The 24,473-nt window shown below is 41.2% G+C and overlaps 1 pseudogene; it reads left to right on the forward strand.

Moving 5' to 3' along the window:
• The first annotated feature begins 23,313 nt into the window (after positions 1–23,313).
• LOC102403628 lies at positions 23,314–23,974 on the forward strand (annotated as a pseudogene).
• Positions 23,975–24,473: the final 499 nt, after the last annotated feature.

A 24,473-nucleotide genomic window follows, 5' to 3' on the forward strand; every position in this document is an offset into this window, starting at 1 on the left:
CTACTGTATGCAGAGAGACAGTGTAGGGATAAAAATCAATGAGGGAAGCTTTTAACAGTTGTGTGGGCTCACACAACTGACTGGAATCAAAGGGAGCCCAAAACATATAGCCAGTTTTCTCCAACAGGCCTTTTGCTGAGTTTAGGGGCAGTGAAGGAGGCTGGGAAATAGAATCAACTTGGTAGACATAAACCCAACTGTATTGTAATTACATTAAATGTAAATGGACTAAACACTACAATGAAAAGACAAGGGCAGCCCAGATGAAAAATCCAACACCCAATTATATGCTGTATAAAAGATAAACTTTAAATATCAGGGCACAGCAAAATTGAAAATAAAAGGATGAGAAAGATAACTGAAAAGAAAAATCTCTGGCTACATTAATTCCAGACAAAGTAGACTCTAAGGAAAAAGTATAAACAGAAGTAAAGAGGATGGTCCATAATGATATTAATAAGAATCAACTCAACAGAAAAGCATAATGGTCTTAAAACTGAATGTACTTCTAATAACATAGTTCCAAAATATATAAAGGAAAACTTAACAGAACTAAAAGTAGAGATAGATGGACAATCTCAGTTGCATAAATTTAAAATTCTCTCACATTAATTGCTAGAACAAGTAGGAAAAAAATAAGAGATATAAATAATTTAAACACACCATTAACCAATATGACCCAATTGACATTTGCAGAACATCTGTGGAAATCTCATGGAATGTTAACCAAAATATATCTATATTCTAGGGCATAAACAAGTCTTAATAAATCAAGGGTGGAAATCATACAGTGTAAACTCTCTGACTACAGTGGCTTAAACCAGAAATCAATGATAGAAATAATATACCTAGGGGAAAAAATAAGCAAAAACTTACAGTTAATGAAAGACATTTGGGTCCTTTATGCTTGTGTCACACACCAGAAGAGGGGAAGCTGGTTGAATGATGCATGTGGGTCATCATTTTTCCTGCCTGCAAGTCAGAGTAGAGTTCCTGAAATGGGATACATGGGGAGCGCGACAAGATATGTGCCTTCAAAGCAGCTTGCAAAGAGAAGACTTCCTAAATAGCACACCAGGTAACTTTCTGTTATCGCCATCTGAGAGAATTGAAAAGAAGGGTGGTGAATTTTGTATCCAAGGATAAGAGCCCTTTACATTCTGAAATATTTATAAATGAAGTGGCTTTACTTCAAATTCTTATGGGAGGAGAGATCTGATAGATATATACATAAAATAAGATCAGCCACAAGTTGGGAGTGGTACACTAAGTGGCTGGGTACTTGGGAGTTTATTATAGTGTTCTGCCTGGTACATAATTTAAGTGTCTCCATAGTAGACAGTTTTTAAAAAAGAAAAAAAAAATCACAAATAATTTATATGGGTAACTGGTTTGAACCATGGGGTTGATAAGTGTCTCTTAAAAACTGTCCTGAGCAGAAGGCAAATGAGAAAGGACAATTCCCTTCTTCCTTTTTCCACATCCAGAAATATAATCTACAGGAGGATGATGGGAGAACAATGGAAAGATAACAGCTGGTTCTGAATGAGAATGTATGGACTGCACTCTGGGATGAGATTGGTTTCCAATTGATTTAGAAATTGATTCCAGGGTCAGGAGTTTTAGAGGTAGCACCATAAATAACTCGCATACTGGAACTTTGTGTAATAATCACTCTTCTGACATTTTCTCCTTTCCAGTTTTTATTTTTAAATGTATATAAAATTTCTCAGCCGTGGGCCTAATGTTTTCTTCCCTTCTTGCATCTGGTGCTCATGGTACTTAAAAGGCCAGATCTCTATTTTTAGTTTTTGTGGGTTTGAGCAATGCTTCCAGGTTCAAGGGATAAAGATTGCTCATTAATATTTGTTTAGAGGATGAGGTAATTTCACAAACCAGGCTGTGAAGATCAATAGTGTATCAAATCTGATGAAATTATGAATATCAGGCCTAGTGAGAAGAAGAAATTCAATACAATTATGCAAACTTATAGTGACATTGATATGATATAGTTTATTAATCTCTTATGAACTGCATGAATTATTGGAGCATGTGAGCCATGCTTCAATAAGCACAGTGTTGCAGGCATAAATCAAAATCAAAATAATGGAGATTTCTCCACTCATGTTTGTAAAACCAAGAGATGGATTCGGCTTAGTGGCACTATTAAAACAGCCTTCTATTTATTCATGCTTTCATTCATATGACAAATGTTTATGAAGTCTCTGTTAGTGAGCCATCCACTTTATTTTTCAAATTAATGTCCAGTTTGCAAAGATCTCAGATAGCCTTCCTTGAACCCTAAAAAAAATTAGTAAGGGGAGTAAAATTTCACCCATGAAAAAACTAAATGTTAGGATTCAATTTGGGAGCAAAGACATCTCTAACATTTGCTACCTGCTTGTCCTGCACTTAACTCCACAATGGGTTCATTGAGGAGGATAAATTGTAGCCTAGCCCTTACAGAAATCATGATCTAAAAATTGCCCATACTCTTAAATATGGCTGACAAAGTCATTTATGGTTTCTGGTGCCTCAACAATGACACTAAACCACCCAAGCCCACCATAATTATCAGTAAGCTGCACTAAGGTACCGCTTCCCACAAGAAGCCTTCCCTTACCCTCTAAATAGATGGCACTGGTTTGTTGAGGAGTCTGTTTGTTTGTTTGTTTTGTTCAATGACTACCTCCCCCTTCTCTACTAGGTAGCAGATCCTTTAAAACATCTTGACCAGTCATTTTTTATTATCAAAACAGTGTTCATTCAGCTTAAATACTCAGTGCTCTTCACTCTCAAATTTCCATCTCAAGGTCAATTTAAAATTCATCTGATTCCTCTACTCCCAAGTCAGGCTTGGAGTAGAAAGTAATACAGTCTCTTTATACACATTCCCTTCCTCCATGCTACGGAGACTAACTTCCCCTTGTATTCAATAAGTATTTTCTGAAAAGACCAGGCCAGATAACTTTAGTGTGGGAAGGTTTTAAGAAAAAGTTTTAAAGGAATTTGAAAGAGAAGATGTACCTGTTTTCAGAAAGAAAATGGAAGATAATCCAAATAAGGGTGATAATTTGAGGGGTAAATGTGCTGATAGAAAAATCCTGTGCCTATGAATAGAGTTATGTTTGTTTAAATACAACAAAATGATGATTGTATACTATGTCAAGAAAGGACAAGTTGCTTTATAGAATTGTTGTTTAGTTGCTAAGTTGTGTCTGAATCTTTTGCAACCCCATGAACTATAGCCTGCCAGGCTCCTCTGTCCGTGGGATTCTCCAGGCAAGAATATTGGAGTGGGTTGCCATTTCCTTCTCCAGGGGATCTTCCCAACCCAGGGATCAAACCTGGGTCTTCTGCAAGGGCAGGAGGATTCTTTACCATTAAACCACGAAGGAAGCCCACTTTATAGAATATATAGTTTCATATTAATTTTGTAGAATCAGTTGCCTCCATTGTAAATATCTGGTGGAAATATCGCAAGGTGTCAAAATCAAGACATATGATCTCAGTTGTTATGGCAGGACTAACCTCGACCCACTTCCAAAATCCCTAGAACAGATAGACTTTTCAGGTAGAGATAAACAAAGAGTGTTGCACTTCATTCTTCACAGGCATTGATGCAGTCAAGCTTTGCTGAATAGTACAATCTTTGCTTTAAAGTTACTGTTGATTTCCTCCAATAACTCAGTCTATGCTGAGTGAATTCTAAAACCATTTAAGGCCACACATTTGGTCATGAAATAAATGCCCTGACCATGGTTTATAAATGCCCAATTAAAAGCATTATTCTTGCTGAAATTCTCTGTATACCTCCATTCAGTGTTTCATTTCCTGGGTCCTTTCATGAGTATTCAGACCAGATGTAATTTACCTAGACTGGATAGGCATTTTTAAGTTTTTCTGACAGAGATTTTCCCAGAGTTAAGAGAAATATTTGTATGTGTTGAACTATGTATCTTTGCAACAGAAGGGTAAAGCTGATTTTCCAGATCACCTGTCTCCACAAAAAACTCTCTTCTTGGATCAGACTCTGCTATTTGGCTCCTTTTGAACTTTACATAATCAGTAAATGGCTGTATGTCTGTTGGGAGAAATAGCAAGGCTTGAGTGTAGATTTGGTTAAGGTCATCTGCCATTGGAAAATTGACAAGTGGTGCTCCACTAGGAAGAGAGTTTTCTCTTAGACCTGACCTTGACTAGCTATGGTTGACAGTGACTGGCAGAAATGAGTTATTTGAAGAATCTGGTTCGCATCGTTTCTGGTTGCAAACTGCCTTTCTCTCTCCATCATTACTTTTTGGAGTGAGAATTCAAGCTGACATTCCATATAGCCTTGAGTTTTCCCTCAGTGTTTTCTTGAACTCCTTTTTTCCCTAAAATCCTAAAACAAGTGTCACGTATTTCCCCAAGTATTTATTACCACTGCCTTATGCTTTCTCTATTTTGGCCCATGTGTATGTTCTATCCCGAGGCACTTACTAGCGGAGGCAAGAAGTGGGCAGCCTTTCACCCAGACAGGCTCTAAACGCTGTGAAGGAATTCTTGGCATATGCCTCTCAAACTCTCAATATTCCTTTTCTGAATGCAGATCTCCCTTGCTATCTGTATCTAATCCATCCCTGAAAGCATGTTGGATAGCAAATTTTCAGATAAAGGAAGCTGATAGTCTGTTATTTTAAATGAAAAAAAAACAAAACAAAACAATGTATCCCCAGCCCATCCAAAATCTACAACCAATTTTCCTAAATATCACTAAAATACTCCTAAAGCCCTCTATAAGCATCCACCAGGGATTCCTACATAATGTAAAAACATCAAAACATCGACTATCTGATTTTTTGTGTGTATAATACTCCAGTGTATAGCAGGGCTTTTCAAACTTTGGCACTCATCAGAATCATCTGAGGAGTCTGTTGAAACATGGGATCCTCGGACCTAGAGTTTCAGATTCAGTAGGTCTGGGTTAGGACCCAAGAGCTAGCATTTCTTTCTCAATATTTATTTTTATTTATTTATTTGACTGTGCCAGGTCTTACCTGCAGCACATAGGATCTTCAGCCTTCTGTGTGGCATGGGGGATCTAGTTATATGACCAGGGATTGAACCCAGGCCCCCTGCATTGGGAGCGTGGAGTCTTAGCCATGGAACCACCAGAGAGATCTCAGAACTAGCATTTCTAACAAGCTTCCTGGTGATACTGACATAGCTGGTCCAGGACAACACTGACAGGAGGAACCCTATGGAGTAGACGAAGTTCATCTTTCCCACACTCAGTGAGTATAACTGAAACATAAATAACTATTGTTGTTCATTGGCTAAGTCATGTCCGATTCTTTGTGACCCCATGAACTGCAGCACACCAGGCTCCTCTGTCTCCCAGAATTTGCTCAAACTCATGTCCATAGAATCAGTGACACCATCCTACCATCTCACCCTCTGTCATCTCCTTCTGCCATCAATCTTTTTCAGCATCAGGGTCTTTTCAAATAATGTAATAAATAACTGTAATGGAAATAATATGTTCAAAATACTTTAAATAGGGAATGAAAGTTATGCTTAGAGAAATAAAATGAAATAATAGAGCAGTTTTCAGGTTCTGGTTACTGATCAACGTAAGAATTGCCCAAGCAGAGTCTGATGGGCCAGAGGAAGGAGGTGGAAGCTTCAGTCTCCTTTGGGGGTTGGGGTTGAGGGAAAGACTGAGTGGGATGGTAGATGCATCACATCCTACACATCCAAACAAGGAAATGGGGGGTGGCTGTCTGATTGGCATGTAAGACTCTGGAAGTGGTTGTGACTCTGAGCCGTCATTTGGAGCTATAGATGAGATAACATGTAGTGGGGAAAGCTCGCAAATGAACATGTTTGTATTGTTTTTGTTGAAGGTTATACAGCTCCCAGTGGCATGAGACAGGGTGTGTCACTGCATTTCTGGGGTGCAGTGCTTTCTTTGATGTCACAATCACATTCCCTTGGCTGCAGCAATGGTTTTCTGCATGTGATCTGGGATTTCTTGTAAAGATTCAGTACACGGATCCTCTTCTTTCCTTTCTTCCAAATGATGATGAACATGAAGCTGAATGAGTACTACTTTCTGAGAAGACATTTTCACTAAATAACTAGGAATGCTGATCATCTAGACATCTGGACATTGGTACACACTTAAACAAGTATCCATATCAGGGGGCTTCCCAGATGGCTTACTGGTAAAGAATCCGCCTGCAGTGCAGGAGACGCAGAAGATGAGGGTTCGATCCCTGGGTCAGGAAGAGCCCCTGGAGAAGGAAATGGCAACCCACTTCAGTATTCTTGCCTGGAGAATCCCATGGACAGAGGAGCCTGGCAGGCTACAGTCCATGGGGTCACAAAGAGTTGGACACAACTTTGCAGCTTAACAATAATCTGTATCATGCAGCCATTGAGATAGGACTACAACACAGTCTACATTCTCTTACCTGGGCTCACATACCCCTTAAACAGGCTTTCTGGTGTTTGTTGGCTGGTTTGTAATAAATCTGGAATTTTTGAAAGTCATTTTAGTGGATAACTGGATAGTGAGAATTCAGATAACAAAGGACACCTGGGTGAACTAAACCTTTACTATGTGGCAGGCACAGGCCTGGGTGCTAGGTTTAGAGTAATCAACACAATAAATATGGTACTGCCCTCATGGCCTTACAGCTAGTGAGAGAGAGACACAATAAAACTAGAAAACAAAATGTAAACAACTGCAAAATGTGATAAAGACCAAGAGAGGAAATAACAGGATGCTATTAGAGATAATAATGTAGGGATGGGAAAGGGGAGGGGAACCCTTCGGAGAAGGTAATGTCTTATTTTTGTTTTTACGGAACATTTTGTTTTGAGTTTTCTATGGAAATGTTTAAAGTGCAAAAAAGTACCAGGAAGAAAATAAAATCCACCCATATTTCCACCCTCCAGAAATAACCTCTTAGTATTTTGGCTTTGTTACTTCCAATTAAAGCTTGTAAAAGATCTATTTTGCTGCTGCAGGGAGCTGCAGGTTTAATGGCGAAATCAGGGTTGCCTGGCTCAGTAGTTACTGTGCTGTGGAGTAAAGGGGAAGTGACAGAAAGGATCTGGTATACAACAGGGTTTGGGAATGATTGAGCAAGTGGCCGAAGGAGAAGGAAGAAAATAGGATGAATCCCAAGTGTTTGGCATGATCAAATAAGCGATAATGTCATAAGGAAGACAGGAAGAGGTGTGTGAAACAGGTTGGAGGTGGGGACAGGAGAACAAAAATTTGGTAATTCTGAAGATTCATGTGCAACACCTAGCTATCAAGTAGACCATTGGAGAAAAGATCCTGGGGGCAGAGAAGATAGAGGATATTAATTTGAAATGTTGCATACAGATACTATTTAAAACCAGGGACCTGGAAGAGATCACCTGCAGAGGACGTTTAGAGAGAGAAGAAAGGGGGCCAGGGCTAAGACCCAAGTACAGTTAACATAAAAATGAATTAAAGGAAGAGCAACTGGGCTGAATGAGTAAAAATGACCTCTTACCACAGATCAAATTGCCCACATCTGCTGGATCATCAAAAAGGCAAGAGAGTTCCAGAAAAACGTCTATTTCTGCTATATTGACTATGCCAAAGCTTTTGACTGTGTTGATCACAATAAACTGGAAAATTCTTCAAAAGATGGGAGTATCAGACCACCTGACCTGCCTCTTGAGAAACCTATATCCAGGTCAGGAAGCAACAGTTAGAACTGGACATGGAACAACAGACTGGTTCCAAATAGGAAAAGGAGTACGTCAAGGCTGTATATTGTCACCCTGCTTATTTAACTTATATGCAGAGTACATCATGAGAAATGCTGAGCTGGATGAAGCACAAGCTGGAATCAAGATTGCCAGGAGAAATATCAATAACCTCAGATATGCAGATGACACCACCCTTATGGCAGAAAGTGAAAAACTAAAGAGCCTCTTGATGAAAGTGAAAGAGGAGAGTGAAAAAGTTGGCTTAAAGCTCAACACACAGAAAACTAAGATCATGGCATCCAGTCCCATCACTTCATGGCAAATAATGGGGAAATAGTGAAAACAGTGGTCCACTTTATATTTTGGGGCTCCAAAATCACTGCAGATGGTGACTGCAGCCATGAAATTAAAAGACGCTTGCTCCTTGGAAGGAAGGTTATGACCAACCTAGACAGCATATTAAAAAGCAGAGACATTAATTTGCCTACAAAGGTCCATCTAGTCAAGGCTATGGTTTTTCCAGTAGTCATGTATGGGTGTGAGAGTTCGACTATAAAGAAAGCTGAGCGCCAAAGGATTGATGCTTTTGAACTGTGTTGTTGGAGAAGACTCTTGAGAGTCCCTTGGACTACAAGGAGATCCAACCAGTCCACCGTAAAGGGGATCAGTCCTGGGTGTTCATTGGAAGGACTGATGTTGAAGCTGAAACTCTAGTACTTTGGCCACCTAATGCGAAGAGCTGACTCATTTGAAAAGACCCTGATGCTGGGAAAGATTGAAGGCAGGAGGAGAAGGGGACGACAGAGGATAAGATGGTTGGATGGCTTCGTCAACTCAATGGACATGAGTTTGGGTAAACTCTGGGAGTTGGTGATGGACAGGGAGGCCTGGTGTGCTGCAGTCCATGGGGTCACAAAGAGTTGGACACGACTGAGCAACTGAACTGAACTGAACTTACCACAGGGGTAGGAGAAGAGCCTAGTGAGGTGTGTGGTGCGCAGAACAGTGGCCCCAGACTATCTTAACGTAGTCCCTGCAGCCTGCCCAACCCCATTACCTAAAGTGGCCAAAGGAACTTTGCAGATGGAATTAAAGATTCCCAGGTGGGCATGATGTAGTCACATGGGTCCTTAAAAGTGGAACGGGGGGCAGAAGTGAAGGTCAAAGAGAGACACTGATGGAAAAAAAGGCAGGAGAGAGAGAGAGTGTAGGGCAGCAGTCCCCAACCTTTTTGGCACCAGAGACCGGTTTCATGGAAGACAGTTTTTTATACTGACTGGGGGTGAGGGGATGGTTTGGGGATGATTCAAGCACATTACATTGATTGTGCCCTTTACTTTTATTATTATTACATCAGCTCCACCTCAGATCATCAGGCATTAGATCCTGAAGGTTGGGGACCCCTCATGTCGAAGGACTTGATTCAACATGTCTGGCTTTGAAGACCGAGGAAGAGACCCATCAGCCAAGGAATGCAGGCAGCCTCTAGTCGCTGGCAACAGCCCTCCACTGACAGCCAGTGAGAAAATGGAACCCTCAGTCCTACTAGCATCAGGAACTGAATTCTGCCTCCGGCTTCAATGAGCTCCAAGCAGATTTTTCCTGAAAGCTTCTGGAAAGGAACTGAGCCCTGCTAGCACCTTGATTTTTTAGCCTGCTGAGACCTGTGGTAGACTCCTGACCTACAAAACTGTAAGTGAACACATTTTCTTGTTTTAAGCCTCATTGTTTATAGTAAATTGTTATGGCAGTTAGTCCTAAGGAATATCAGGTATTATTGCTATCCTTTTTTGAGACATGAAGGTGATGATTCCCTTTCAGTAGGTGTCCTCATTTGTAACGTGGGTGAATCCTTACAAAGTTGACCAAATTACCCATAGCAGACCGTGTCAGAGGCAGTGGTCAATGCCTCTTCCATGACGGCAGCTTGTTTTAATTAATCAGGTGACCCAGTTCCCAGCTGATGGCTCAAGGATGCCCTCTGCGTGATGGTGTGCTGCTGTCTCATTACATCACTCATGTCTAAGCCATCCTTACACCATCGCGAGAGTTCCTATCTCCAGCTAATGCCTCCTCTTCAGAGAGGCACTGCATGCAGAGTAATGGAAATGTTGAGACATTTTGTGCTCCCTGCCTAAATGTCAGGCTTTGACAACTATTGCTTTCTCACTGTTCTCCCCACATGGTTAATGTCATCATTCCTGACAGCTGGGATTCACTCATCTGTTAGACGGAGCCACCCAGGGATAACCTGCAGCCCTTTGCCTCACAGCAGGGCTTCACAAACCTGGCTGCACATTAAAAGCAACTGGGAAGATTTTTATAAAGCTACTGATAGTCAGGTCCCCTTCTGATCATTTGAACCTGGACTTCTGAGTATGGGGCTTGGGCATGGACACTTTTCAAAGGTGCTCTGGGTGATTCCAAAGTGAAGTGATGCTGGAGAAACACTGCCTTAGGGCACTTTACCTTTCATGGCTGAGGGTGGGGGAGGCCCCCTTTTGTACCCAGAGGGACGTTTATTTAAGTCTGAGCCCTGCAGAGCTAATGGACAGAGCGTCCACAGTGCAAAGCACTGCCATAGACATGTGGGAAGAGACATCCAAACATCTCTAAGTGGGGATGGTCTTCCCCGCAGCCACCTTCAGTGGTGATTCTGTGCTCTGGGTCATCTGAGAGACAGGAAGGGGCTAGAGTTGGTAAGGCAAAGACATTTTATTCTTTCATAAGCTTTATTCAGGATGCTCATTGTTTTAGCTAAGCAAGAAAACACCATTGACTGTCTCCTCACAATGTGGCACACAGAATGCTACCCAGCTATCTTAGTCAGCTGGAGTTGCTGTAACAAAATAGTGTGGACCGGGTAGCTTAAACTACAGACATTTATTTTTCACAGTTCGGGAGAGTGGAAGGTCCAAGATCAAGGTGCCAGCCAATGTGGTTCCTGATGAGAACTCTCTTCCTAGCTTACAGACGGCTGTCTTGCTGTATTTTCAGGTGGCTAAGAAAGGAAGTAAGATGGTAGGTGTTGTGACAGGGCATCAGAGGGCAGACACACTGAAAGCATAATCACAGAAAACTAGTCAATCTAATCACACGGACCACGGCCTTGTCTAACTCAGTGAAACTAACCCATGCCATGTGGGGCCACCCAAGATAGGCGGGTCATGGTGGAGAGGTCTGACAGAATGTGGTCCACTGGAGAAGGGAATGGCAAACCACTTCAGTATTCTTGCCTTGAGAACCCCATGAACAGTATGAAAAGGCAAAATGATAGGATACTGAAAGAGGAACTCCCCAGGTCAGTAGATGCCCAATGTGCTACTGGAGATCAGTGGAAAAATAACTCCAAAAAGAATGAAGGGATGGAGCCAAAGCAAAAACAATTCCCAGTTGTGGATGTGACTGGTGATAGAAGCTAGGTCCGATGCTGTAAAGAGCAATATTGCATAGGAACCTGGAATGTTAGGTCCATGAATCAGCACAAATTGGAAGTGGTCAAACAGGAGATGGCAAGAGTGAATGTCGACATTCTAGGAATCAGCGAACTAAAATGGACTGGAATGGGTGAATTTAACTCAGATGACCATTGTATCTACTACTGCAGGCAGGAATCCCTTAGAAGAAATGGAGTAGCCATCATGGTCAACAAAAGAGTCCGAAATGCAGTACTTGGATGCAATCTCAAAAACGACAGAATGATCTCTGTTCGTTTCCAAGGCAAACCATTCAATATCACGGTAATCCAAGTCTATGCCCCAACCAGTAGCGCTGAAGAAGCTGAAGTTGAATGGTTCTATGAAGACCTACAAGACCTTTTAGAACTAACACCCAAAAAAGATGTCCTTTTCATTATAGGGGACTGGAATGCAAAAGTAGGAAGTCAAGAAACACCTGGGGTAACAGGCAAATTTGGCCTTGGAATACGGAATGAAGCAGGGCAAAGGCTAATAGAGTTTTGCCAAGAGAACACACTGGTCATAGCAAACACCCTCTTCCAATAACACAAGAGAAGACTCTACATATGGACATCACCAGATGGTCAACACCGAAATCAGATTGATTATATTCTTTGCAGCCAAAGATGGAGAAACTTATACAGTCAGCAAAAACAAGACTGGGAGCTGACTGTGGCTCAGATCATGAAATCCTTATTGCCAAATTCAGACTGAAATTGAAGAAAGTAGGGAAAACCACTAGACCATTCAGGTATGATCTAAATCAAATCCCTTATGATTATACAGTAGAAGTGAGAAATAGATTTAAGGGACTAGATCTGATAGACAGAGTGCCTGATGAACTATGGGCGGAGGTTTGTGACATTGTACAGGAGACAGGGATCAAGACCATCCCCATGGAAAAGAAATGCAAAAAAGCAAAATGGCTGTCTGGGGAGGCCTTACAAATAGCTGTGAAAAGAAGAGAAGCGAAAAGCAAAGGAGTAAAGGAAAGATATAAGCATCTGAATGCAGAGTTCCAAAGAATAGCAAGAAGAGATAAGAAAGCCTTCCTCAGCGATCAATGCAAAGAAATAGAGGAAAACAACAGAATGGGAAAGACTAGAGATCTCTTCAAGAAAATTAGAGATACCAAGGGAACATTTCATGCAAAGATGGGCTCGATAAAGGACAGAAATGGTATGGACCTAACAGAAGCAGAAGACATTAAGAAGAGATGGCAAGAATACACAGAAGAGCTGTACAAGAAAGATCTTCACGACCCAGATAATCACGATGGTGTGATCACTGACCTAGAGCCAGACATCCTGGAATGTGAAGTCAAGTGGGCCTTAGAAAGTATCACTACGAACAAAGCTAGTGGAGGTGACAGAATTCCAGTTGAGCTGTTTCAAATCCTGAAAGTTGATGCTGTGAAAGTGCTACACTCAATATGCCAGCAAATTTGGAAAACTCAGCAGTGGCCACAGGACTGGAAAACGTCAGTTTTTATTCCCATCCCAAAGAAAGGCAATGCCAAAGAATGCTCAAACTACTGCACAGTTGCACTCATCTCACATGCTAGTAAAGTAATGCTCAAAATTCTGCAAGCCAGGCTTCAGCAATACATGAACCATGAACTTTCAGATGTTCAAGCTGGTTTTAGAAAAGGCAGAGGAACCAGAGATCAAATTGCCAACATCCGCTGGATCATCAAAAAAGCAAGAGAGTTCCAGAAAAACATCTCTTTCTGCTGTATTGACTATGCCAAAGCCTTTGACTATATGGATCACAATAAACTGTGGAAAATTCTGAAAGAGATGGGAATATCAGACCACCTGACCTGCCTCTTGAGAAACCTATATCCAGGTCAGGAAGCAACAGTTAGAACTGGACATGGAACAACAGACTGGTTCCAAATAGGAAAGGGAGTACGTCAAGGCTGTATATTGTCACCCTGCTTATTTAACTTATATGCAGAGTACATCATGAGAAATGCTGAGCTGGATGAAGCACAAGCTGGAATCAAGATTGCCAGGAGAAATATCAATAACCTCAGATATGCAGATGACACCACCCTTATGGCAGAAAGTGAAGAGGAACTAAAGAGCCTCTTGATGAAAGTGAAAGAGGAGAGTGAAAAAGTTGGCTTAAAGCTCAACATTCAGAAAATGAAGATCATGGCATCTGGTCCCTTCACTTCATGGCAAATAGATGGGGAAACAGTGGAAACAGTGTCAGACTTTATTTTTTGGAGCTCCAAAATAACTGCAGATGGTGATTTCAGCCATGAAATTAAAAGACGCTTACTCCTTGGAAGGAAAGTTATGTCCTACCTAGATAGCATATTCAAAAGCAGAGACATTACTTTGCCAACAAAGGTCCGTCTAATCAAGGCTATGGTTTTTCTAGTGGTCATGTATGGATGTGAGAGTTGGACTGTGAAGAAAGCTGAATGCCGAAGAATTGATGCTTTTGAACTGTGGTGTTGAAGAAGACTCTTGAGAGTCCCTTGGACTGCAAGGATAACCAACCAGTCAATTCTAAAGGAGATCAGTCCTGGGTGTTCTTTGGAAGGAATGATGCTAAAGCTGAAACACCAGTACTTTGGCCACCTCATGCGAAGAGTTGACTCAATGGAAAAGACTCTGATGCTGGGAGGGATTGGGGGCAGGAGGAGAAGGGGACAACAGAGGATGAGATGGCTGGATGGCATCACTGACTCGGTGGATGTGAGTTTGATTTAACTCTGGGAGTTGGTGATGGACAGGGAGGTCTGGCGTGCTGCAATTCATGGGGTCGCAAAGAGTCAGACATGACTGAGTGACTGAACTGAACTGAACTGAAGAAAGGAAGCTCTGAGGTCTCTTCTTTTGGGGGCACTAATCTCATCATGGGGCTCTACCCTCATGACATCTTAACTTAATCACCTCCAAATACCGTCACACTGGGGCCTAGGGACTTCAACACATGAACTGTGGAGGAACACATTTAGTCCATAGCACCATACAACTTTCTGGGACTCTATAAGTTGATCATTGTCCTATGAATACCCTATGGAGCCCAAATAACTAAAGATATTTTGTTGAAGTATAGTTGATTTACAATATTGTGTTAGTTTCGGGTATACAGCAGAGTGATTCCGTTTTTACAAGATACTGAGTATAATTCCCTTTGCTATACAGTAAATCCTTGTTGCTTATCTATTTTTGTATAAGTAATTTGCATCTGTTAATTCCATCCTCCTAATAGGTCTGTGTCACCTTCCCTCTCCCCTTTGGTAGCCATAAGTTTATTTTCTATGTTTTTGAGTCTGCTTCTGTTCTGTACACAGATTCTTTTTTATTTCTTGGATTCCACATATAAGCGATATCATATTTTGTTTGTCTTTCTCTGACTGACTTCATTAGGTATAATATTCTCTGGGTCCAGCCATGTTGTTACAAATGACAATATGTCATCCTTTTTGTACCTCAATAATATTTCATTGTGTATATAATACACTACATCTTCTTAAGCCACTTGTTTGTTGATGGGTACTGGGGTTGTTTCCATGTCTTGGCTATTGTAAATAGTCCTACTATGAACATTGGGATGCATGTACATTTTCAAAATAGAGTTTTCACTTTTTCTGAAATGGGATACCCAGAAGTGGAATTGCTGGATCATATGGTAGCTCTATTTTTAGTTTTTAAGAAACCTGCACACTTTTTTGATGCTGAAGCTCCAATACTTTGGCCACCTGATGCAAAGAATTGACTCACTGGAAAAGACCCTGATAATGGGAAAGATTGAAGGTGGGAGGAGAAGGGGACAACAGAGAATGAGATGGTTGGATGGCATCACCAACTCAATGGACATGAGTTTGCGTAAACTCCAGGAGTTGGTGATGGACAGGGAAGCCTGACATGCTGCAGTCCATGGGGTCACAAAGAGTCAGACATGACTGAGTGACTGAACTTAACTGAGCACACTTTTTTCCATAGTGGCTGTACCAATTTACATTCCTACCAACAGTGTAGGAGGGTTCCCTTTTCTCCACATCCTCTCCAGCATTTAGTATATGTAGACTTTGTGATGATGACCATTTTGACTGGTGTGAGATAATACCTCATCATGATTTTGACTTGCGTTTCTCTAATAAGTGACAGTGAGCATTTTTTTTTTCACATGCCTGTTGGCCATCTGTATGTCTTCTTTGGAGAAGTGTCTATTTGGGTGTCTGTTTCTGCCCATTTTCTGATTTGGTTGTTTGATTTTCTGATGTTGAGTTGTATGAGCTGTTCGTGTATTTCGGATATTAACTTCTTGTCAGCTGTGTCATTTGCAAATATTTTCTCCCATTCCATATGCTGTCTTTTCCTTTCATTGATGGTTTCCTTTCCTCTACAAATGACTTTAAGTTTGATTAGGACCCATTTGTTTATTTTTTAATATTTTTTAAAACTTTATATTTTGTATTGAGGTATAGCCATTTAACAGTGTTGTGACAGTTTTAGGTGAACAGCAAAGGGACTCAGCCATACATATACATGTATCCATTCTCCCCCAAACTCCCCTCCCATCCAGGCTGCATATAACATTGAGCAGAGTTCCATGTGCTATACTGTAGGTCCTTGTTGGTTATCCATTTAATATAGCAGTTTGTACATTTCCATCCCAAACTCCCTAAATATCCCTTCCCCTGATCCTTCCCCCTGGCAATCAAAAATTCACTCTCTAAATCTGTGAGTCCCTGTTTTGTAAGTTCATTTGTATCATTTCTTTTTAGATTCTGCATATAAGGGATGTCATATGATATTGCTCCTTTTCAGTCTAACTTAGTTCATTCAGTATGACAGTCTATAGGTCCATCCATGTTGCTGCAAATGACATTATTTCATTCTTTTCAATGACTTAGTAGTATTCCACTGTGTGTGTGTGTGTGTGTGTTTATCAATATCATATCTTCCTTATCCATTTCTCTGATGATGGACATTTAGGTTGCTTCCATGTCTTCACTATGATAAACAGTGCTGCAAAGAAACTTGGGGTGAATGTATCCTTTCAGATCATGTTTTTTCTCCAGATATATGCTCGGGAATGGGATTGTAGGGTCATATCATAGCTCTATTTTTAGTTTTTTAAGAAACTTGTATATTTTTTTTCCGTAGTGACTGTACCAACTTACATTCACACCAACAGTGTGGGGGCTTTCCCTTTTCTTGATGGGGCCAATCTAATCACATGAATCCTTAAAAACAAAGAAGCTTCTTAGACTTGAGGCAGAAAGATGCTGCACCATCACCAGAATGAAGATGGAGAAAGCAGCATGGTGAGGGAAGCAAATGGCCTCAAGAAGCTGAGAGAGGTTGCTGGCTGACAGTCAGCGAGGACATGGAGACCTCAACCCTATAACTGTAATAAACTGGCTTCTGCCAATGACTTAAATACGACTAGAGGTGGTTTCTCCTCCAGAACCTCTGGAAGAGAACTCAGGCAGGGCAACAATCAAAGTCAATGTTACTAAAATTGCTTAACACAAACCACAAGTTGAAAGATGAGAAACCTATCAAGTTAGGTGGTCAATTTACTTGTGGAAGATTTAGCCTGACTGTTGACTTGCCAAAGATGAGTTGTGATGGTGACAACTTAGATGATGTTCCTTTCTACAAAGTTCCTAAACATAATAAAGGGAATCCCAATGGGCATCAGAAATTATTATGCCTGGCCAGCCCTGTTGTAAAAAAATGACACAGAGCTATAACTATTGCCAAAAATGTTCAAAATGAAATGCATATTTGGAAAAAGAGAAGTTTAACTATCATCAAGACAATCATCAAGACATTTTTTCCTGTCATAGATGTATGAGGGCAACTGGGACTTTTGAGCAATTTATCTTAGTCATTTCCTGTGTATGTTAGGCTAAACAGCCAGGCATATCCACAGTCTTAATGCTCTTCCAATTTCCCAGCAACAGACTTCTAGCCAGGAATCTCATTAGGAAATACCTGCATTTTAGAATCATGGCAACATCCTTTAAAAGGCTCCCCTCTGGGCATATTTTATTAGCTCCAACAACAGAAACCAACTGTGTTCACCTTAAACACTTATTGCAGTTATTTATTGAATAGCTCACAGAATTAACAGGAAGGTTTGGAGAATTGGATCTTCTCTGATGGCTCAGATCCACCTGCCAATGCAGGGTACCCAGGTTCGATCCCTGGGTTGGGAATATCCCCTGGAGAAAGAAATGGCAACCCGCTTCAGTATTCTTGCCTGGGAAATCCTGTGGACAGAGGAGCCTGGCAGGCTACAGTCCATGGGATCGCAAAAGAGTCAGACACAACTTAGCAACTAAACAACAACAATGATTGGAGAATCAGCTCTGACAATGAGTACTCAACTAGGGAAGCCAAGCAGTTGGATCCACTGCTAAGATTACATCATAGGAAGAGTTGATTAAAGAAGTCACCTCTGAACCACTGATGTTGCCCACCCACCCCCTGACTATCACCTGTGGAGGCCAGTTACTATGGTTGCAGATGTCAAGACTTCTGAACTATTCCCTAGTATCTCCAGATCCAAAATCCCAAGTAGAGGAATTTCATTTTTCTCAGCTCAGATAACATGCAAAAAATTCCAGCCACCAAGGGTCAGAAAACGCACATAATAGAGTTTCCTCAGTAGGAGGCAGGACTGTTCTTCCCTCCAAGATTTACACTGTGGGTAGTTTCCTTGACACAGAAAAGGGTGCCAAGTAGATGGAGCTGTATTCCCCTCTGGCTGTCCAATATCTCAGAAGACTCATCTTCTCATACATCTGTTTTTTTAAGTGTTGCCACTTCAAATAATCCAACATATTCTATTCCCAAAGAAAATATCCTGCTATTTCATCAGTCACTTCTTCTAGCCCTCACCCAGGGCATGTGAGGGATATCTGTTTCTCTCATAATTCCTTCTCAACCACCATCACACTCGGTGCAATGGTGAAGTAAAGGAAAAGAAAACAAAAGGCAATCAGTTTAAAATATGTAAATAGGGACTCCACCTTCCACTGTGGGTGGAGGTGGCAGGGTGGGGGGGTACAGGTTCTATCCCTGGTTGGGGAACTAAGATCCCACATGCCATGGGGTTCGACCAAAAAGTAAAAAAATAATAATAAAATAAGATGTGTAAATAAGCATGTGGCACAGTGAGGAAGAGAATCTTTGTAGAGAATGTATGGTCCTTGTTTGTGCACCTGATGAGGCGGTATTTATGACTACCCTTGGCCATTCTTCCTTCATGGTCCCATTATCTTCTGCCCCACCTGGGCTGACTGCAGTGGTGTGCTGGTAAGGTTTAACTAGATCTATAAAAAGAAAGATAGTCATTACAAATTTTACTGATGTAAAGGATGTTTAGCACATACTTTAATAATAAAATCTACAGTGCTCTTTATTATAAATTCCACATAGCCAATTGATTGTCAAAGGTTGAGGGTTTGGGAAGCATCACTACAAACAAAGCTAGTGGAGGTGATGGAATTCCAGTTGAGCTATTTTAAATCCTAAAACATGATGCTGTGAAAGTGCTGCACTCAATATGCCAGCAGATTTGGAAAACTCAGCAGTGGCCACAGGACTGGAAAAGGTCAGTTTTCATTCCAATCCCAAAGAAAGGCAATGCCAAAGAATGCTCAAACTACTGCACAATTGCACTCATATCACACGCTAGTAAAGTAATGCTTAAAATTCTCCAAGCCAGGCTTCAGCAATACATGAACCATGAACTTCCAGATGTTCAAGCTGGTTTTAGAAAAGGCAGAGGAACCAATTCAAATTGCCAACATCCGCTGGATCATTGAAAAAGCAAGAGAGTTCCAGAAAAACAACTATTTCTGCTTTATTGACTATGCCAAAGCCTTTGTGTGGATCACAATAAACTGTGGAAAATGCTGAAAGAGATGGGAATACCAGACCACCTGACCTGCCTCTTGAGAAATCTGTGTGCAGGTCAGGAAGCAATAGTTAGAACTGGACATGGAACAACAGACTTGTTCCAAATTGGGAAAGGAGTATGTCAAGGTTGTATATTGTCACTGTGCTTATTTAACTTATATGCAGAGTACATCATGAGAAATGCTGGGCTAGAGAAAGCACAAGCTAGAATCAAGATTGCCGGGAGAAATATCAATAACCTCAGATATGCAGATGACACCACCCTTATGGCAGAAAGTGAAGAACTAAAGAGCCTCTTGATGAAAGTGAAAGAGGAGAGTGAAAAAAAATCAACATTCAAAAAACTAAGATCATGGCATCTGGTCCCATCACTTCATGGCAAATAGATGGGGAAATAGTGGTTGACTTTATATTTTTGGGCTCCAAAATCACTGCAGATGGTGACTGCAGCCATGAAATTAAAAGACGTTCACTCCTTAGAAGGAAAGTTATGACCAACCTAGACAGCATACTAAAAAGCAGAGACATTACTTTGCCAACAAAGGTCCGTCTAGTCAAGGCTATGGTTTTTCCAGTGGTCATGTATGGATGTGAGAGTTGGGCTATAAAGAGAGCTGAGCACCCAAGGATTGATGCTTTTGAACTGTGGCGTTGGAGAAGACTCTTGAGAGTCCCTTGGACTGCAAGGAGATACATTCAGTCCATCATAAAGGAGATCAGTCCTGGGTGTTCATTGGAAGGACTGATGTTGAAGTTGAAACTCCAATACTTTGGCCACCTGATGCAAAGAGCTGACTCATTTGAAAAGACCCTGATGCTGGGAAAGATTGAAGGCATGAGGAGAAGGGGATGACAGAAGTTGAGATTATTGGATGGCATCACCAACTCAGTGGAGATGAGTTTGAGTAGACTCTGGGAGTTGATGATGGACAGGGAGGCCTGGCATGCTGTGGTCCATGGGGTCGAGAAGAGTCAGACACTACTGAGCGACTGAACTGAGGGTTTTGTGATGGAGCAGTTGTTGTTTGTCTTCTGTTGTTGTTTTTACCAACCTATGATCACAATTCAACCATGATTTGACAAAACCAGACTAGAAATAAAGGCTTGGGTATTGTCTGATTCAGTCAGGAAGTTGCTTGAGTAGTTAACTAATGAGTGTAGTTCTGACATGGATGTTGGTTTATCATTCTGTTCGCATTAATAAGTGAGATGGAAGTGAAGAATGAAGATACATAACAAAGCTTCACTCATTAATCAATGACATTAACAACTGCTTTACTAGATCAGATAAGTTTTGAAATACTGGAAGATTATTTCCTCAACTTTCTGTGTGTGTGTATGGATAATCTTGACTAGTGCAAAACAGCATAAATATAAAAGTTAATAATAAGACACAAAAGCAAAATTTAATTATAATTTAATTTCTTGGTAATATGGAAGTGGCCAATTTTTAAAAATTAGTTCATACATCCATAGATGAACACGACTTATTGCTAGAATGAATCAGGGTTCAGCAACAATTAAACAATTTGTTCCTATTTTTTCATTGTTAAAGATATGAGTTCTGAATCTTGCTGATATAAGTATATAGGAATGGAGGAATTTTGCTATCCCAATGACACTCAATTTGTTGAACTCTTTCCAAGTATGTGCTAAATGTATGTGGTGATCTATCAACAAGAATTATTTTTGATAATTACCAGCACCCAGCTCATACGATTTTCGATTTTGTTAAAAGCAAAAGCTTAAAGCTATATGATTTGAGAAATTGTTGTCTACACTTTGCATCATTTACTGTCTCCATTTCTGAAAGTATACTAAAAATATATTATTATGACTTAGAACAACAAGTAAATTAATAGTTGTGTTATTTCTCCAACAGGCATCTCATTTAGCCTTTAAACTTAGAAAACTTTAGCATGTAGTTCTATTTGTTGCCATACTATAAAGTGCTTTTATATTGGCACATGCTTTAATTATCTTTTTATTTAAAGCTTGAAACTGCAGCTTTAGCCCATTCAACTTAAAGTGTCTGCCATACCATGTAAGTAGGAAAGCCCATCCTCATTGTCAAATCAGTTAGTCAAATCAGACTTGTGCCTGTCTTTTTCCACATGACACCTCGTGTTGACTTGGGCTTCTCAAGGTAGTTGCTCTTCTGACAGCTTGGAAGGGCAAGCTGCCTTCCAAGAGGCAGGAAGTGCCCAACCAGTTAAGAGGTACACATAGGAACTGGTATGGCATCACTTCTTCCCTATTTTATTGATCAGAGTAGTCACTGGGCCCACCCAGATTCAAGGCAGTGGAGAAACAGACTCTACCTCTTACTGGGGTAGTTGCAGGATCACATTTGAGAACAACATTGGGATGGGAAATAGCATTGCAGCTCTCTTTGGAAAATAAAATCTGCCATAGTTTCTGATAATATATTTCAGCAATATTCAGGAACTAAAGAAACAACCTGGAGGTGGGTTCAGGGTCCCACAGGCATCACCATGAGCTGGACTCCTGTCCAAAATCCTTTATTTTCCCACAAGTCGAACTGATGAGCCACAGTAACTTTCCAGGTTCTCAGGAATTAGTGTTATCTTAGATTCAGCATCCAGTAATACCCCCAAAGATGTATATGATTTCCTTTCCCCAGAGTGTATTTACTGTGGTAAACAATGAGGTCTGTCTAAAGTGGGCTAGAAAGATCCAGGAGATACTGGGTAAGTCTTTGCAGGGTTCCTTCTTGGTGCATGCAGTCTCTCCTTCATTCAGGGAGCTCTGGTCTGGGAGCTGGGTGACTCAGATTTTAGACCTCAGTGAGAGGTCTCAACTCAGTCATTATATTTAGGGGCACATGTCTAATCTCTGTTAACCAGAGTTTGTTGTTGTCAAAGTCAAATGGGGACTCTGTAGACTACCCATGATCTTCAGATCTGGCAATCTCAAGGTCAATCCCAGTCAGATCTATCAATCCCATAATAACCATGGTCATCTTGCTGCTTGTTAAGTAGTGCCCCTTTGACCTCTTGATTTTAGGACACATTGATATCAGCTAGCCTGTTTCTACATGTGATCTCATGTCAGTCAATCTGGCTCTAAGAAGAGCACACTCCTCACCAACTGATTTCTTAAGGCCATGGGGAAGACTCTTCTGAGTGGTTCTCAAGTGATATTAGTGGAAAACACACAAAAGAATGAACTTGAGCTTTACTATGTCCATAAATCTTTAGAATCCTTGCAGATCCTTGCATCTCAACCTCATTCAAGATGAGTCCCAACTGAATCCAGAGTTTAGTCAACCAACCAAGTAAACTATTATAATGACTATCAGCTTCTTGAGCTAGCCTGCTGGATCCAGAATCACCATGCCCCACACTGTATGAAAGATGGGACTGAAAACTAAAAACAGCCACCATTTGAAAGGGTTGTAGAGGAAGTGATGTCCTCGTGCAAAAGCCCTGAGGCTTTCTAACAGTTTCTGTTAGAACATGCCTTGTGCTCCATTGGGGAACCCTGAACTGAGGGGTCATTTAGAAAAGAGACTTGAGCCAAAGGGGCTCTGTTGATGACCAACTAGGGTTATGGAGGGCACCTCAGAGAGTTGGGGAGGGCTTGGAGGTGGGGCCTGAATAGGAGATATGCAAAGCTACAAGGGGATTGAAGCACGGATGAGAGCGTGTGGCGGCCTGGGCTTCTTGTGATGAATGAATGTGTTTTGGACATAATGAGATGAGTCCTGGTGATCCTAAGGCAGATAATAGTAGGGGATTGAATGAGGAGAGAGTAGGAGAGATGGGCACTTAGAGCTGGTTGCCTTGTCTCTCCTACCAGGAGAGAAATGATTCCCCTTTGCAAGGGAGGGTTTCACTCTTGATGCTGCCAAGTAGAGCTGTGGCAGTCCAAGGAGGAGTGTGTCTTTAATGAGGACGTTATTCCTGGTGACCCTAGATGAATAGTTTGCCAGTTTGCCAGTGACTGCTACAGTCCCACCCCTCACACTGCCTTCAGACCCAACGAGGACAAATAACTCCCTTCAGAGAGCCTCCATTTCCCTAAGGCTATTTGTTAAAACTCATGCCCAAATACCAATTTCTGTGTGAGTCTAGTTTATGATTCTAAGCAGTAGATACTGACCCGTCACTGGAAGGATGCTGGATATTTCACATATTCAGTTAGAAGGCTGTGGAAATTGGCTTGGAGAAACAGTAAGAGAAAAGTAGGTGAGCATGACAGAAAAACATGCCATAAAAAAGTTTGGTCAGGGGCACTCGGCGGTGGCCACAGCGCAGACCTGACTTCACTTGCTCGCAGTTCGCTCCATGCCCTCTACAACCATATCTGACAAACCCGAAATGGCTGAGACTGAGAAGTTCGATAAGTCGAAATTGAAGAAAATGGAAACGCAAGAGAAAAAGCCACTGCCTTCGAAAGAAACGATTGAACAGGAGAAGCAAGCAGGCGAGTCGTAATGAAGTGTGCGCCACCAGTATGCACTGTACATTCCACAAGCATTGCCTTCTTATTTTACTTCTTTTAGCTGTTTAACTTTGTAAGATGCAAAGAGGTTGGATCGAGTTTAAATGACCGTGCTACCCCTTTTCACATCAAAGAATGGAGAACTACTGACAACGTAGGCTGCGCCTGCCTCTCCCATCTGCCTGTGTGGCTGGCAGGGAAGGAAAAGAACTTGCATGTTGGTGAAGGAGGAAGCTGGGTGGGACGACAGTGAAATCTAGAGTAAAAAGCTGGTCCAAGGTGTTCTGCGGGCTGTAAAATGCAGTTTAATCAGAGTGCCATTTTTTTGTTGTTGTTCTAATGATTTTAATTATTGGAATGCACAATTTTTTTAATATGCAAATAAAAAGTTTTAAAACCTGAAAAAAAAAAGTTTGGTCAGGACACCTACCACTGTCCTGTCCTGAACCTTGCCTCAGCCACTGCCACCATTAGACTGGATGAGCTACTACTGTTAACCTAGAATGATTTCTAAATAAATTCTAAATTGTTCACTGGTCCCTTTTCCATACTCAAATGACCTGCCTTCACACATGTGTCCATGCTCTAGCTCACCATGGAAGCAAGTATCCATCCTTTCTGTGCAGGTAGGAGGAGAGAGATTCAGAATGACTGCAGTTCTAAACAGAAGAACTGGATATGGTTGTTGATCAAAAAGGAAAATCTATTTCCAGTAAATAACTCGAAGATCTCATATTCATTTCCATTGAATAGCTGTTTTAGTAGTCAAAATAAACTTCAGCTTTCAAATCCTGAAAGATGAGGCTGTGAAAGTGCTGCTCTCAATATGCCAGCAAATTGGGAAAACTCAGTAGTGGCCACAGGACTGGAAAGGGTCAGTTTTCATTCTCATCCCAAAGAAAGGCAATGC

The sequence above is a fragment of the Bubalus bubalis genome, chromosome X, assembly GCF_019923935.1.
Source record: "Bubalus bubalis isolate 160015118507 breed Murrah chromosome X, NDDB_SH_1, whole genome shotgun sequence".
Classification (NCBI taxonomy): Eukaryota; Metazoa; Chordata; class Mammalia; order Artiodactyla; family Bovidae; genus Bubalus; species Bubalus bubalis.